Source organism: Haliotis rufescens, unplaced genomic scaffold (assembly GCF_023055435.1).
Source record: "Haliotis rufescens isolate VD_foot unplaced genomic scaffold, xgHalRufe1.0.p SCAF_5, whole genome shotgun sequence".
In the NCBI taxonomy this organism is placed as follows: domain Eukaryota; kingdom Metazoa; phylum Mollusca; class Gastropoda; order Lepetellida; family Haliotidae; genus Haliotis; species Haliotis rufescens.
The window spans coordinates 4549479-4566938 of NW_025964223.1; the positions used below are offsets into that span (position 1 = coordinate 4549479).

Sequence of the window (17460 nt, forward strand, 5' to 3'; positions counted from 1 at the left end):
ACATAATCAATTACAGTTTTGTCCTTACATGTTGTTTTTCCATTAAGTCTATCCCTACCCAGTCGTCCATTTCCTGTAAATAAATTCAGATTTTTACAGATATCAATCAGTTTATTCCCGAAGTTATTTATCTTGAATCTATCCTGCGTGCCCCTCACCCTTGGCAAATTCAAGTCATCCAGTATAGATTCAGGCTCAATTTCTTTTCTTATCTCATTTACATCTAGATCAAATTCATCAATTATATATTTATCAAAAACATTATAATCACATAAATCACTTGTTCTTGCATTAAAATCACTGATGATTGTAACATAATCACTATTTGAGAATACCTCAAGTATAGATTTTTCTATTTCAAAGAACGTATCAGCAGTAACATATTTTGACACCTCGGGCGGGATGTAGGCATTGCCTAAGTAGAAGTCTTGGTCCAAGTGAAATAAATTTCTGCAAATTTTAATCCATTGAATATGCTCACACTTTACCTCAGTAGGAGTGATATAGTTTACATATTTATTTCTAATTGCTATACCTAATCCCCCTGGTTTTCTCAGGGCTCCTGATCTATTTTGGAGAAATAGAGTATATCCGTCAATTTGTAAGTCATCCAAGGAATCAGTTTTTTGTTTCTTGAAGGCATATTATGTCTCTACTTTTGAGCAAGGTATTAAATTCTTTGTACCCTAATCGTTTTCTAAGTCCACACACATTTAAGCTTAGGAATTTTAACTTATTTATAATAATATCATTTCTTATTTTAGGGTCATCAGCATGATCACTTTCTGTAAAATCATCATCATCATCATCATCATCATCATCATCATCACCTCCGTCATTATCAACCTGATTTGCATCATTAGTATTATCGTTATCACCAGAATTGTCTCCTCGGGAAGATTCACTCTCTGGAATACAATTCTCTGCAATGTTAATATGTTTAGCAATAGCATTGGCCCTATTATTTGGGGGGTAATCAGAAGGAACTTCAGACATATGGAAAGAATATTTTGTATCAAGTAAATTATTTTTGATTTGAGTGACTGTGCAATTTGTAGCATCAAGGGATGATAAAATAGAGTCACATTTCACCACATCGTCATCAACATCAACAAGATATGCATCATTTGTATTACTAGTATTACCAGTGTTTTCTCCTTGGGAAACTTCACAGTCTGGAATACAATTCTCTGCAATGTTATTATGTTTAGCAATATCATTGGCCCTATTATATATCTGTTTGTTTATGCAATCAATTGTTTGGGGGTGATCAGTAGGAACCCCAGACATATAAAATGTAGATTTTGTTGCAAGTACATTATTTTGGAGGAGGGTGACTGTGCCATTTGTAACATCAGAGGATGATAAAATAGAGTCACATTTCAACACATCATCATCATCATCATCATCAACCAGATTTGCATCATTTGTATTACTATTATTGTCAATGTTTTCTCCTTGGGAATATTCGCATTCTGGAATAGAATTCTCTGCAATGTTATTATGTTTAGCAATATCATTGGCCCTATTATTTATCTGTTTGTTTATGCAATCAATTTTTTGGATGTGTTCAGTGAGAGGTTCAGACTTATTAAATATAGATTTTGTTTGTAATAAATTATTTTGGATAAGATTGACTGTGTCATATGTAACGACAGGGCATGGTGTATTAGAGTCACATTTCAACATGTCATCATCAACCTCATCAGCCTGATTGCTTCAATAGTTTTACTTTTATTAACAGTGTTTTTTTCTGGGGAATAATCACATTCTGGAATACAATTCTCTGCAGTGTTATTATGTTTAGCAATATCATTGGCCCTATTATTTATCTGCTTGTTTATGCAATCAATTGTTTGGGGGTGCACGTGATCAGTAGGAAACTCAGACATATAAAATGTAGATTTTGTTGCAAGTACATTATTTTGGGTGAGGGTGACTGTGCCATTTGTAACATCAGAGGATGATAAAATAGAGTGACTATTATCACTAGTATAATCTCCTGGGGGAGATTCACTTTCTGCATTACAAATTTTTGCAATAATATTATATTTAGCAAGATCATTGTCCTTGTTACTTACTTGCTTGTTCATGCAGTCAGTTGTTTGGGAGTGATCATTTGGAGCCCCACACATATGAAAAGGAGATTTTTCTGAGAAATTATCAGTTTGGGTGGGAGTAACTGTACCTATTTTTACATCAGAGGGTGATATAAGAGGGTCAATTTTCACCACATCATCAACAGACGGGCAATCCTTAGGTAGACCTGAAACACCAAGAGGATTATAGTTGTCAGTACATGAGTAATTAATAAATAAAGTTATGTTGTGAACAGCAGAGGCAGCTGAGTTATCAGATTGTTCTGAAATTTTAGTCCTATTGCTATATCTAGACTTTTTACCCCAGGGGCTAAAGTCTTTACCAGGATCAGAGTCTTGTAAGCATGGGTGTGAAAAATACTAAAATAGTCACTCATGAACTCGTGTCCACCGTCCCATTCCTATGCTTGACCAGATTGCTTGCGGGGTGTCCTGTAGGGTGGTGGGGTGTCCTGTAGGGTGGTGGGGAGTCCTGTAGGGTGGTGGGGTGTCCTGTAGGGTGGTGGGGTGTGAACGTCCTGAAGCAATCTGTTGATGTACAGCTTATCAACCACAATGTAAGCTTGCTTACCCTTCTGTCGAGCCCCTCTCTAAAGTGGCATTAGCACTTCTCGCCTATACTGGCTCACCTCTTCAGGAAATTGCTCCACGATAGAAAGGGTTTACCCTTCAATTTATTTGCTGCTGCCTTCACCGAATTTCTCTCCCTCGTGTTGATAAACTTTGCTATCAGGGCACGGGGCCTGACAGTATCTCCTGCATGTCTTGGGGGTAGGGGCCTGCCGATTCTGTGGACTCGTATACACTTCATGTTTTCGGCGTCTAGATCCAGATGTTCTTTAATGAAGTTTTTCAAAATTTTCTCACAATGTTCAAGAGTCGCCTCCGGTTCCGTCTCAGGTATATTGTTGAAAATTAGATTATCTCGCATTGAGCGATAATGTTGATCAATCAAGGATTCTTTCAGCGAGAGATTTTCTGCCTTCAAATTTGATAAATTTGGAACACAATCCCCAATCTGATCTTTTAATGCCTTCATGTCGCTTTTTATCATAGCCTTGTCCGTCGTCCACGTGTCGAAACAGTCACTCATAAATTGGTTAGATTCCGCAATATCATCTTATCGCGTTCTCAATGTGTCTATTTCTTGTACTTTATGTTCAAGTTTGGACATGTTTGTTTTGATGGAAAGCACATCTTGTTCAATAGCGTCTAGTTTTGAGAGTTTCTTGTCAATGAGATCAAGCTTGGCCAAGATGGCTGACGTATCTGGGCTCTGTGGTAGGGGTATCTGAGATGGCATGTAGGGACTGGCAAACGTTTGAAACTGACCTTGGTGTGGTGTAAATACTTGTTGGTGATGAACTTGAGATGAATAGGCTGTCTCAAGAGATTGTCTCACGGCGTTAGCTGCGTCCATCTCGGCGGTTCGCTTGCTTGATGGAGTGTCCCCTGTATTCGCACTCGTGTTAGGCGAGGTAGATTTTTTCTTTCTTTTTCGTGTTTTCTTTTGGCTTGAGGGTGGTTTAGTCATAGCTGTTCATATTTTGCATCGGTATAGCTCTGATAACACCTCCATGGACGTGGCATTAGATGATAATCAAATGAAATGTGAGAGAGCTAATTCGTGTCACACCTGCTCCCGCCATCTTGCCACGTCACCCGACACAGATTAAACGCAACTTACAAACACAATCTACAAACACAATCATAATCTGGTTAATCTGTATCACTCAACGAGTTGGAGCAGCTTACTCTGCCCACAGTATGACAGTATTGGGCAGCTCAGTAATTAGGAGGTAAGACCAGGCAGGTACACTGGTCACACTTGACTGGTCTGTCTTATGATTAGGGATATCTGCGAAACTATTTGCTCCTTTTATGGGACCGATTAGTTTTATGACCATGGGCCTCGGCACAAGCGTGGTGTTGGGAGACAAGTTATACATGTACATCCCATATGGTGACTGTTTTTCGCTATTCATATTCTAAATTCATTCATAATACCACAACATTTTAGTACTCCTTTGAAACTTTACAATCACTTCAATATGTACAATAGATTGAACGAGAACAAATGATATATTGCAGATTATTCAATCATTGTCTCTATAATCAGCCGCTACGTTTGTATCGTTTGCATTGTACAAGGAAATATTTTGTCTGTCCTTTTGCAGATTTAGCCTCAGAATGTGCTCATTCGAATTAGGAACGAAAATAATTGCTTATCATGAGTATATATGATACAGTTAAAAGTTACTTGTACACAGTAGATGTATTCACTTTAAAGTCGTATACGACCTGCGCGAGCGAGTTGAATGATCCAGGTTAATTGGAACGAAGTCTAGAAAGGGTTATAAAGTTTTGTATTTGGTAATGTGTAGGTTTGTTAAATATGATTTTTTTTCATTCCTCTTATTCAAAATGTTGAAAAAAATAATTATACGCTTAAAAATAGAGCTGACTTGATGGGAGATATGGCGTTAGCCACCTGAGATTGTCTGGTGGACACGGTTTAACCTTACTGTGTCCTCACCCTGGTTGTTGTTGTCATTGTTATAAGGGATTAAGAGCTACAGCTCATTGCATTTTTGGTTACAGTCTGTCTCACTAAAGTGAACATGTGCAGGTGAACTCTGTTCAATTAGTATATGAAATGACCAAAAATGTGAACTCCAGACAATAATAACCTGAGAGTAAATCCACGTGCGTCTGCCTTTCCCCTCGTTCACCTTCGAAATCTTTGATTATTATATCATGCCAGAGTTCTGAAATTCAGTGACAATGTTGCTGGACAGTAGAATCTGATGGACGTATTGTGCAAAACCCTTTTGACACTATGGGTTCCAGGACCACTAACACTGGGAAGAGTGGCACTCTGAGCTGAAGATGTTTGGTCCTAACCGACCCAACATCTACAAGTTTGTAAGCTTGTAGACATCATTAAGAAGAAATTAACAGTTCCATGCTGAGACCTTTCTCAAAATTCAGGTTGGTGGCAGGCTGCCAACAAAGAGAAGAAAAAATCGCAACCCCGACACAAGTGTGCTCAGTCAAACAATGAACTCCAGTTGAGTATGCCGATGCTGTATCTGAACCGTGTTGGCCTGAAAATTCAAACATGCTAATTAAATCCATAATTTTATAATTATTTCTAATAGAAACCGTATCTTAATTTGTTCTTGCACCGTATCATATCGTGTATTTCATCTGTAGATGTGTAATGTGTAAATGTATAAATGACTACACTTATACCGCATATTCTGCAACAGACTATATTTAATCACATTATTGTCTCTCCATTTACCATGACTGACTGCACTAATAGCCTTTTAAAAGTGGACACCGATTTCAGTATACATGTAGGCTTTTTGTTCAAAAAGGAATATGCAGGAAATTATATGTAACAATTCAATATGTACTAATTACATGTTTGAATGTTATCAGATTTGCGTTCTGAGATACAGTGATGTAAGCATCTTCTACAATTAACAATACATGTATATAATAAAATACAAAACTCTCTGCCGGATTTTTTTGTGGAAATCATTCGATCAAGTAAAAATGACTGCGTGACAAGACGAATCAACTATTTATACTCGATAAAAGAAAGTGCCTTATTTTAGGAACAGTGCTATAACAGGATATTTGACATTTCTAACAAGCAGATAATAAGAGACAGTGCCTAGACTACATGTACGTAACCCGTATCAATCAAAGGTGTAAAACCCCTGAAAATCATATCTGTCGGAGACCTACCAAATTACCAAGTTTTATCATTACTATATTTATTACAATGCAAATACTTTAGTGATACATTTTTCAGAGGAGAAGGCATACACACAAGTATATTGCTTCCGTGTGTGAATGCAGGTTGTATTTGGCATCTCAGTTCTCAGTTTCATACCGGTTGTATATCTGAATTTGTATATGGAACCATGCGTACAGCATGACAATTACTTGCTTTTCGTCAGTCTTCAACACACATAACACGGTCAAGCAATTTTGGGCACCGCTTTTGCAAGTCATTTAGTACAATAATGTTTTATTAAAACTATTTCAATTTGTTTTCACCATTTTCCCTATTCCATGCAAGTTTATGTTGCTACATCTTATTGCTCATGTTCCCAAGTATTATAAAACACTTTTATGTTTCTCCGTCCTAATCTTACGTTATAACATTTCAGGTCATTACCATCATCTTATACACAAGAGATGATACCAAGACATATTTTATTCGGTTTTATGGTCTATGCGGTCTTATAATTGATTTTATTAGTCTTTAAATCTTATGTCTAGTAAATATTTTCACAAACAGGGCTGTTAGCTGATATAAGGAAGGTAACAACCAGTTGAATTCCCAGTTGACTAACTTACTTTTTTTAATCAAATATGAGGACTGTATACGACATACGTTAGTCTCTTAACGACGTTTCTACAATTAATATTTTGAATAAGCTGTTAATACGCCAGTTGTGACAGGGATGATGCGATGGTAGCTGTAGCAGACAGATTGACAGTCGTTGTTACGTGCGTCGCTAGGTAATATTACGGCATTGACCTTGTTGATTGTTACTATAATTTGAGGATTTCTGTGGCCAGTGGCGGACGTAATTCAAACTCCTTCCACACTGACCACATCAAATATATTTGTGTACCGATTACATAACTCTTATGGACAGGGTGGGGTGGTAGTTCACCGGACGACATTGTGTGTATTGGGCGGCTCCTTTGATATCTCCTCCAAACATACTTTTATTGAATGACCCCATTAAACGATGATACACATCTCGTTGAATATATCAAGGCACTAATTCATCTTTCATAAACTTTTTTTTGTCTTTGTGCTTAATATATCCACATATCAACGAAAATTTGTAAAACATGTATCCACAAAAAAATATACATTTTAAGGCTAGGTATTTGCCCAGAGCAACACCTGCATAACCGTTTATTCACGCGTGGTGTGGCAGATTGTAATTGACCGAGAGCAGGTATTGTAGAATCACCTGTAAATAAGGCTGACACTGTAATTATCATAAGAAGGCTGTTGTTTTTTTCTGAACTGTTACCATTTTCATACCAAAAGTAACAATGCATTTAAAAGTTGCTTTAGTGTTATAATATTCACTCAAGTTTTCCTCAATCACCTGTAAACATAATTCCCATTGGTCAGTTCGACACCGCATGTAATTAAATAATTATTTCGAGATTTCGTTAGAATGTGAGATATTCAGCCAGACGTTATGCAATGAAAGAAAAATCGTTTTTTGTTTCCATTAAAATACGCGCACGTGTACCTGTATATTGCATACCTAGTGTCACTTACTTTCCCAGGGTGATGTATAACGTTTTGAGAGGTAAGGCCGGGTTCATTAAAGATCATTGCAATATGTAAAAAAGGTGAAATTTGTAAAACTTCTGTAAAGGAAACATCTAACCAAAGGCCCTTTTTAAATAGTAATGTAATGATATAGTATAGTATATTTCACATGATACAATATACTTTGTACACAATTAATTAATTATTTAAAGGGACTGACGAAAACATGGGCGAAATATTTTAATAGTTGAATTAAGGTTAAATGAGTTGAATCATGTGTCATGCTTATAACACCTTTATGTATTTGCGAAACTAAAACTCTTAAGCAAAGGAAAATATTCTCGCCGATGGGCCAAACCTTTTTCTCGCACATGGGCGAAATATTTCAATATCGCTATAAAATAGTTGAATTAAGTTAAAATGAGTTAAATTTTGTGTCATGATACTTAAATGAATACATTTAATGTATTTGCGAAACAAAAACATGAGTTTTAAGTAAAGGAATATATTCTCGCCCATTGGCCAGTCTTCGCCCATGGGCAGGCCGAGACTGGGCAAAGACCGTAGAGTTTCTGGACTTTGGGGTTTCCCGAATTAGAATGGGACGTGTTATATGCTTTCTTTTACATATTAAATAACATCACAACACAATTTGGACAGTTGCAGAGCCACAGTGCGATGATCGCATTAAACACCACTTTGAACAGTATTTCAGTTATATCACGGTGTATCAGACTGATGTGGTTCATCTCGGAATCTCTCATATAACTGGGTCTCCTCTTCAATTTAAATGGAGTTACTTGTATCTTTCAAAACTATACAGTTTTAGAGACTAGGAATTAGTCTGAATAGACATCACCAGTTTGGAATTTGAAACTAATCTGTTTACAGTAACAGGACACTGCTTAAGTGCCATGTACAAATGAGAAATTGGAATCCCGTCAATTAGGCGGACGAACCTTAAAACTATTAATAAACATTGAAATAAGCAATATCGGAAAAATGTATATGCATATAATATCTGACAATATACACTAAGATCACCTTCTACAAAAATAAGTTTTAAAAGCCGGTTGATATTCGTTTGCGTATTTGACGATTATATAACTTTCGAAAGTATAAATCCCTTTCCTATACTCAGACGTTCCTGAGCCTTGCGCTTTCCTAATTATTTTGACTAAAATTATAACGGTTATCATTGTATTAGGTAATGGGAAATGCGTGCCGATCAAGTACGTGCAATAAAAGGCAACATTATACGATTCCGAACTTATCACGAGACTGTGTTTATGAATCATTGTCAAATAGTGGTGACATAGTGGAAACAATGCGCGAAATCGCGCATCCACAGAACGGAAAATTTGGACTAGGCATTAAGCAATCCGCATGCGCAGAACGATTGATTTCGGTACTTCCGCTAAGCGTGCAGCGTCAAACTGGGGGCTGTAATCTAACACGCGAGAACTGACCAATGAAATCTGAGAAGCAGAAATACCGGTAGACGTTGTTGCTTGATTGACAATGTCAATCAAGAAAGGGAGGAGCTTGATGATATCGTTCTCTCCCAGTAAGTTCCGATGTCAAATAACGACGTTATTTGGATGGAAGAACGATGGTTTGAAAACGTCAAAATATATCGTTTTTCCGTCCAATGACCATATACGGAAAAACCCGACGTTTTCGTGTTTGCAGTGCAAAATGGTAGCCTATCTCTTGACCATTGTGTAAGAGTATCTAATTTTTTATCCCGGATGATCAACATAGTGGATCGAGAAGAATTGGATTTTTGGTCCCTGTATTCAGAGGTTCGGCTCTCTGCGGGCATTCTCCTACTCAGATCTGATTATGCATCAATAATAAGGTCAAGCTGGAGGATTCTGCTTTCTGGCGGCAATCGTTTACATGATTTTAGTGCTGTGAATTCCTGGGAGATGACAGTTCAGCAGTCAAAGGTTGAGCATCTCCTGGTGAGGCCGCCCCATCAAGGGACTCTTTAACATCAGCCATGTACACTTCCTTGGAAGTCTACTGTTCTGCATCTTGGAGCTGAGCTGCATCCACAAACACTGTCTTAGATAACCATAACAGATTTCTTCATCTCTGTATTGTCAGAGTCTATTTTCACAGGAGCAACTGGCTATCTGGTGTTAGAAACCTGGCCCACCTCTCCACCTAGATTTGCTGATACGTTCTCTCAGCAGTTAGACTCGAGTACTCATGGGCAGGATTTCTGTGTGTGTCTACATATTGTCCAGTCTGTAACATTCTGGATTTCTGTGTGTGTCTACATATTGCCCGCTCTGTAACACTCTGGATTTCTGTGTGTGTCTACATATTGCCCAGTCTGTAACATTCTGGATTTCTGTGTGTGTCTACATATTGCCCGCTCTGTAACATTCTGGATTTCTGTGTGTGTCTACATATTGCCCAGTCTGTAACATTCTGGATTTCTGTGTGTGTCTACATATTGCCCGCTCTGTAACACTCTGGATTTCTGTGTGTGTCTACATATTGCCCAGTCTGTAACATTCTGGATTTCTGTGTGTGTCTACATATTGCCCAGTCTGTAACATTCTGGATTTCTGTGTGTGTCTACATATTGCCCAGTCTGTAACATTCTGGATTTCTGTGTGTGTCTACATATTGCCCAGTCTGTAACATTCTGGATTTCTGTGTGTGTCTACATATTGCCCGCTCTGTAACATTCTGGATTTCTGTGTGTGTCTACATATTGCCCAGTCTGTAACATTCTGGATTTCTGTGTGTGTCTACATATTGCCCAGTCTGTAACATTCTGGATTTCTGTGTGTGCCTACATATTGCCCAGTCTGTAACATTCTGGATTTCTGTGTGTGTCTACATATTGCCCAGTCTGTAACATTCTGGATTTCTGTGTGTGTCTACATATTGCCCAGTCTGTAACATTCTGGATTTCTATGTGTGTCTACATATTGCCCAGTCTGTAACATTCTGGATTTCTGTGTGTGTCTACATATTGCCCAGTCTGTAACATTCTGGATTTCTGTGTGTGTCTACATATTGCCAAGTCTGTAACTTTCTGGATTTCTGTGTGTGTCTACATATTGCCCAGTCTGTAACATTCTGGATTTCTGTGTGTGTCTACATATTGCCCAGTCTGTAACATTCTGGATTTCTGTGTGTGTCTACATATTGCCCAGTCTGTAACATTCTGGATTTCTGTGTGTGTCTACATATTGCCCAGTCTGTAACATTCTGGATTTCTGTGTGTGTCTACATATTGTCCAGTCCGTAACATTCTGGATTTCTGTGTGTGTCTACATATTGCCCAGTCTGTAACATTCTGGATTTCTGTGTGTGTCTACATATTGCCCGCTCTGTAAAACTCTGGATTTCTGTGTGTGTCTACATATTGCCCAGTCTGTAACATTCTGGATTTCTGTGTGTGTCTACATATTGCCCAGTCTGTAACATTCTGGATTTCTGTGTGTGTCTACATATTGCCCAGTCTGTAACATTCTGGATTTCTGTGTGTGTCTACATATTGCCCAGTCTGTAACATTCTGGATTTCTGTGTGTGTCTACATATTGCCCAGTCTGTAACATTCTGGATTTCTGTGTGTGTCTACATATTGCCCAGTCTGTAACATTCTGGATTTCTGTGTGTGTCTACATATTGCCCAGTCTGTAACATTCTGAATTTCTGATACTCGTTCATCAACGTATACTTTGTATCAACGTGATTCTGACTTCAGCCAAGCAAGTTTGTTTGTTGGTTTGTTGTTTTACGCCGCACTCAGCAATATTCCAGCTATTTGACGGCGGTCTGTAAATAATCGAGTCTGGACCAGACAGTCAAGTGATTGATATCATGACCACCTATCCAAGAAATTGGGAACGATGGCATACTTCAACCAAGTCAGCGAGCCTGACCATCCGATCCCGTTAGTCGCCTTTCACGATAAACATAGTCGCCTTTTAAGGCAATAATGGGTTGTTGAAGACCTATTCTACCCCGGATCTTCACGGGTCGCCAAGCAAGTACTGTAATAGAATCACTCCACAATGTCACTCTCTGGGCTGGTAAAGTTAATTCCTTGCAGAACACGTCAACTAGCTAAGCCACAGTAAGGGCTGCACATAATTCTAGGTGTGGCATACACAGCTGTCACTTCTGATTTACCTATGATCTTGACATAAGGCAGCTGCCAGATGTTTCCTCCTTCGTCTTTCGTGCGCAGGTATCCGCACGTACTACTGTCCAAAGAATCTCCATTGCCTGGCCCTGAGATGCACTGAAACTGATTTTGTCAATACATTCTCTACTCTGTGTTGGGACGTGAACGGGCTTAATTATAAACTCCTGGACAATGATTTTGTATCTTTTGTATCTTATAGTGATATTTTTGGAATTTTAGATGTGTGGAGTAACTGCACAAAGCCAAATATTGAAGCTGCATTTCCAAATTTCTCTGTATAACTAACTACAGGGATTTCAACCTTAGAAGTGGTGTTGCGGTCGGTACTCTCCGATCGTTAGTACAGGGTACAATATTTAATGTTGTTACCCGTTATACAAACATTATGTTTCTAATATTTGATTCACGAGATCTTTTTTCTTTGCGTATGTTCATCCTGGTCATACTTCAGTATTAACAGACAACAGACCATGTGAAGGCATATATTACCTAGAACAGTGCCTATCAGAGGTACTCCTTGAATATCCTAATTATGATGTCATACTTCCTGGTGACTACATTTTAATGACAACAATAAATTGATTCCAAGTTTCGAAAACTTTTTCAAATTATTCAAATGATTCCTTTGGTCTAGAAATACAAAACATGAGGTCATTAACGCCTATGGTACGATTTGTTGTACCGTTGGTACATATGCTGAATGGTAGAAAACCAGGGGATAATTTTGGATCATATACTTTTTGTAAAGAAAATGGTGCCAGTAAGGTAGATGATATTTTGTGTTCAGCTGATCTGTTCTCTAGATTAATTGACTTTAATGTTCATACAAGAGATGACTCTGATCCTTTTCTACCGAAATGTTAGCTGCCCGATGACACCTGACACAGAACATAGGTGAGGTGAGGTGAAATGGGGTTTAACGTCGCGTCCAAGATTATTGCACTTATATAGCGAAGTGCATGCACGTGTGTGTGTGGCTGCTTGTACTAGTCCGGACTGATGCCGATTTATAGTGCTAGCACACTGAGATAACATGCCGCAGTTTAACATGAATACCCCACCCAGACACAGTATACTGACACCGAGCCAACAGTCCTTGTTTTAGCCCCTTAATGCCGGGCGCCAGACAGGGTAACAACAAGTGCCATCTTTGAACGTCTTTTGGTATGACGCGGCCGGGGATCGAACCCCGGACCTTCCGCTCTCCGGGCGGACGCTCTACCACTAGACCACGGAGGCGGTCCACAGAGCATAGGCCTAGTTGTGAAGCGGATAGTGGTACACTGACATATTCAAGGAGGGAGAGTCTTAAAAAGACATTGTATGACCGCTTGAGTCAGCTGTTAACTAACTTCTGTTTAGTCCAGTATCGTGAACTGTTAAACATAAATATAGATCTTGTTGTGGATAAAATAACATGTAATCTTCCAACATGTGCAGTAGCTTGTGGTCTAAAGGTTCAACAGAACTTTGTTTAAGAACCCAAACCGTGTTTTTGGTATGTTCAAGAATGTATAAATACGAACACGAAGGAGTTACAATAAAAGGTGACAAAGACACATTGTTAGAATATTGAGTACGAAGCGACTATAGACATTTGTGTAGAAAAAAGAAAGCTGAATTATTGAGTTTGTGATCTGTATGGGGTTCTATGGGAAAGTAAAATCACTAACAGGTTATCGCACCAACACTTTAACAATAAACTCGGATCAGTGGACAGATTATTTTAAGGATGTTTTAAACATTAATGATGTCAATGTAGAGCTTATTAATTATACTAAAAATGAATTCATATTCATGATAGTCAGCTGCATTTGGTGACGATTGCTGTAATGATGTTGATAAAATGTTGAATAAAGACATTACTCAAGAGAAGATTGAAGCTGCTGTAAAAGGTTTGAAGTGTAGGAAGGCTGCAGTTCCAGATGGCATAATATAAGGGATGAGATGATCTGGTGTATTCATTTATTGTCACCTAATTTTGTTTGCATATTTAATCATGTTTTACAAACTGGTATTTAATCCATAAGAATGGACAAAATGTATTACTGTTCCTCTTCACAAGAACGACAACCCATGCTTGCCGTAAATGGCGACTATGCTTGTCGTAAGAGGCGACTAACGGGATCGGGTGGTCAGGCCTTCTGACTTGGTTGATGCATGTCATCGATCCCAACATCTTCCCGAGGCAAGAGAGTTAACTGACTATAAAAGTCCAGTTTCCACCCTTGCCGAACTAGGCTGGTATTATGGAGTTACATTTTGGCTGGACTAACGAGTCTATGCATAGTCCAATCAAAATCGCGCACCGAAATCGAAATCCGGTTCGTAAAGTGTCATGCAGATTTCGGTCGACTGCAGGATTTGCAAAGCAAGTACACCGCTAACTCGTTGTCAATAGATATTTTCTAAATCTTTTCATGTTTTTGATGGAGGTGCTCACGTGATTTGATGCGCTTCGCGATGTAAGACTCGTTTTATCACAATATAGATCTTGATTATCGATTAGATTGTCTTGACTGGGCGCCACCGTTTTGTTTGAAGCAAATGCAAGTGATACGAGAGGTTAAATCTGATTGGTCAATTGGAGGGGCATAGAAAGGACATAACTCGTAATAGCCACTGGTGGCGCTACGATCGAGCCCAGGAATTCCAGCCTAGTTCGGCAAAGGTGGAAACTGGACTTTAAAAGTCAGTTAACTCTCTTGCCTCGGGAAGATGCGATCCCAATTGCTTGGATTGACGCTCATGAGATCAATTACTGGATTGTCTGGTCCAGACTCGCTTATTTACAGACCGCCGTCGTATAGCTGGGATATTGCCGAGTGCGGCGTTAAACAACAAACCCTTCAGTGAATATTCACACAATTTTCACACACCTGTAACTTGAAATAACTGTTTTGCATTTGTTGCATTGAAGCATAGCGTTATGGGAAAGACATGAAATGAAAAAAATAAATTAATTTCTTATATTTTTTGGCTAAGTGCTAATTTGTCTTCTGGTGCACATGGCACATAGCAGTCCTATTGTGTAGGAAATGGTACTAGGCATGACAGAAAGTACTGATATCCTTGCATTGGGATCGTTGATTATTCCAAAGCTTTATTAAGTGTTAAACAACTACTGAGTGCGGCGTTAAACAACAAACACAAGAAGGAAGATGTAAATCAGTTGATAATTATCGTGGTTAATCGTTGATGGGTGTGCTTTTTGTGTTATTGTTAATTATAGCCTTCAGCAATTTGTGGATTTACATGATATCATCCTAGAGGCACAAACTGGATCTGGCAAAGGTTATTGCACGACTGATAACATACTAGTATGTACTTTAAAATTTTACAATGTTTAGTTCAGAAGTATATTTCTATAAGTGAAGGTCAATTTTATTGTCTGTTGGTTGATATAAAAAGGCATACATGTTAAAAGACATTGCTCTGGTATTCGTTATTTAGACAAGGTGTGAAGGTCTGATTAATCTCAGTATTAAGAAATGTGTATTCTAAACTTCTGTCTTTAGTTCCGCATTCCGAATCATCAATTGGGGAATATTTTTGAATACCTTAGTGGTGTACGACAAGGCTGTGCTTTTAGGTCCTTTGTTTCTTTGTCATGTATATAACAATATATCAAGTAATGCTGCAGAACTCTGGTCTAAGGGGTATATTTGTAAGCTTTGAGGTTGCGGATTTACTTTTGCAGTTGTATGTTGATTATCTTAATATAAACTGACGTCCAAAAGAAACTTTACCAACTGAAAATATAAATTTCAGACAAAGTATGATTTTTTTTTGATGAAGTCTACCTAAAACACATGACCTAAATACAACAATAGTGTATGCAGAAAATGTTAATCGTCTGTTACATGTTTGCGAGATAACACGCGAAAAAGTGAAAAACACGTGCACCACGGACAACTGCAAATGCACGTGCGGGTAAGGGTATAAAACGATTGCAACGTCAAGTTAGACATCCACAATAATTAAAAAAACACAAAAGAAATGCCACGACTTACAGTCGAACAACGTGAACGATCCTTGGGTATGGTACAGATGGGGGCCACTCACGCCCATATTGCACGAACCTTCGGTTGCTCCCGTGTTGCCGTTACCAACTTGATGCAATGTTACAGACAGACAAGGCGGATCGCTGACAGGCCAAGAACAGGCAGACCCAGGGTGACCACGCCCCATGATGACCGGTACTTGCGTACCTTGCACCTCCGAAATCGCTTCCTGACAGTGACGTCATCGGCGACAAAGGCCTTAGGTGACAGGGTTAGTCGACAAACAGTGACCAGGAGTCTCAGGGCTCATGGAATCAGGGCTGATGGAAGACAACGTGTTTACCGCCGAAGGGGTGAACGAACGGCGGTGTGTTGCGTGCAGTAGGTCGTACCATATGGTGGAGGGAGTGTCACCAATAGGGTGGTCTAGTGGTTGAAGCGTTGACCCGTGAAGATTCCGGGGTAGAATAGGTCTTCAGCAACCCATGCTTGCCGTAAAAGGTGACTATGCTTGTCGTAAAAGGTGACTAACGGTGTTACGTGGTATGCACTCTTGTGACAAGAGTTGCTTCCCTTGGCGTATGTCAGCCATGCAAGTTATAATAAACGTTGATGCTTTAACCTGAGTTGGCTATGGCTATCCAATAATGTGTACAGCATACACAGCACGTAACATGGTGGCAGCAGGTGACTTTCTCACTCCTCTATGATACCACGACCTATTTCTGTCAGTTTTATGTCTGAAATGTTATAATGGAAGCCGAGGTGTTTCAGACCACGTGCGTTCGTCTGCTATCATTCAAATGTCTCAGCAGTGATGTCACTGATTGTCTAGCCTTGCTTCAAGTCTTCAAATATGGCCGACAATCCTCCTCAAGCTCAACGGCCTGTTAGTGGTATAAAACCTCCATCACCCCTTGTTATTGAATCCAACATTGCTGAAAATTGGAAATCATTCAAACAGAAATGGACCAATTATTCTATACTTGTGAACCTGCCAGGATATGGAAGGGAATATCAAGTAGCTTTGCTCCTAAACACACTTGGTGATGAAGCCTTAAAAGTCTTCAATGGATTCCATTTTCAAACACCAGAAGCTGAGAGAACTGTCAAAGAAATTCTAGACAAATTCGAAGCATTCACTATTGGTGAAGTTAATGAGACATATGAGAGATACGTCTTCAATCTCAGAAAACAGAAGGAAGGAGAGACATTTGAAAATTTCTTAGGATCAATCCGTTCTCTTGTGAAAACCTGCAACTATTGTCAGAATTGTATCTCTTCAATAATAAGAGATAGACTCATCCTTGGAGTAAGAGATCCCGACACTCAGCAAGCACTGCTCAAAGAGAGGGACCTCACTCTAGAAAGATGTATCGACATCTGTAAAGCCACTGAAAATGCGTCAGTTCAGTCAAAGTTGATCAGACCTGAACCTATCAATAGAGTTGCAATAGACTCTTTGAGATCAAGGCAAAAGAAGCCTCTTCGTTCAAGTCAAAAGATGAATTCTCCATCGAGAAGTCAGAGACCTCAATCTCAGCATGAAAGAGACTGTAAATTCTGTGGTTATTCTCATATCATGGCTCGTAAAAGTTGTCCTGCATGGGGAAAAAAGTGCACGAAGTGTCACCAGCTGAATCATTTTGCACCAAAGTGTCCCAGTAAGAAGCAATACAGCAAAGTCAACAATGTTGAGCTTCCAGATGAAGATTGGATAAATTCTGTGCATGAAGATTCAAACACGGACAAGCCTGCTAAATGTAGAATGACTGTGGAGGGAAGAGATGTCGTCTTCACTATTGATCCTGGTGCTGCTGTTAATATCATTCCGTCTTCTATTGTCCAGGACAAGT

The 17460-nt window shown here is 39.0% G+C and overlaps 1 protein-coding gene across 3 annotated transcripts in view; it reads left to right on the forward strand.

Annotated features, from left to right (window-relative positions):
* Window positions 1-17460, forward strand: part of LOC124133566 (sodium-coupled monocarboxylate transporter 2-like) — a 144778-nt gene that overhangs the window by 89488 nt on the left and 37830 nt on the right. The window lies entirely within an intron of this gene.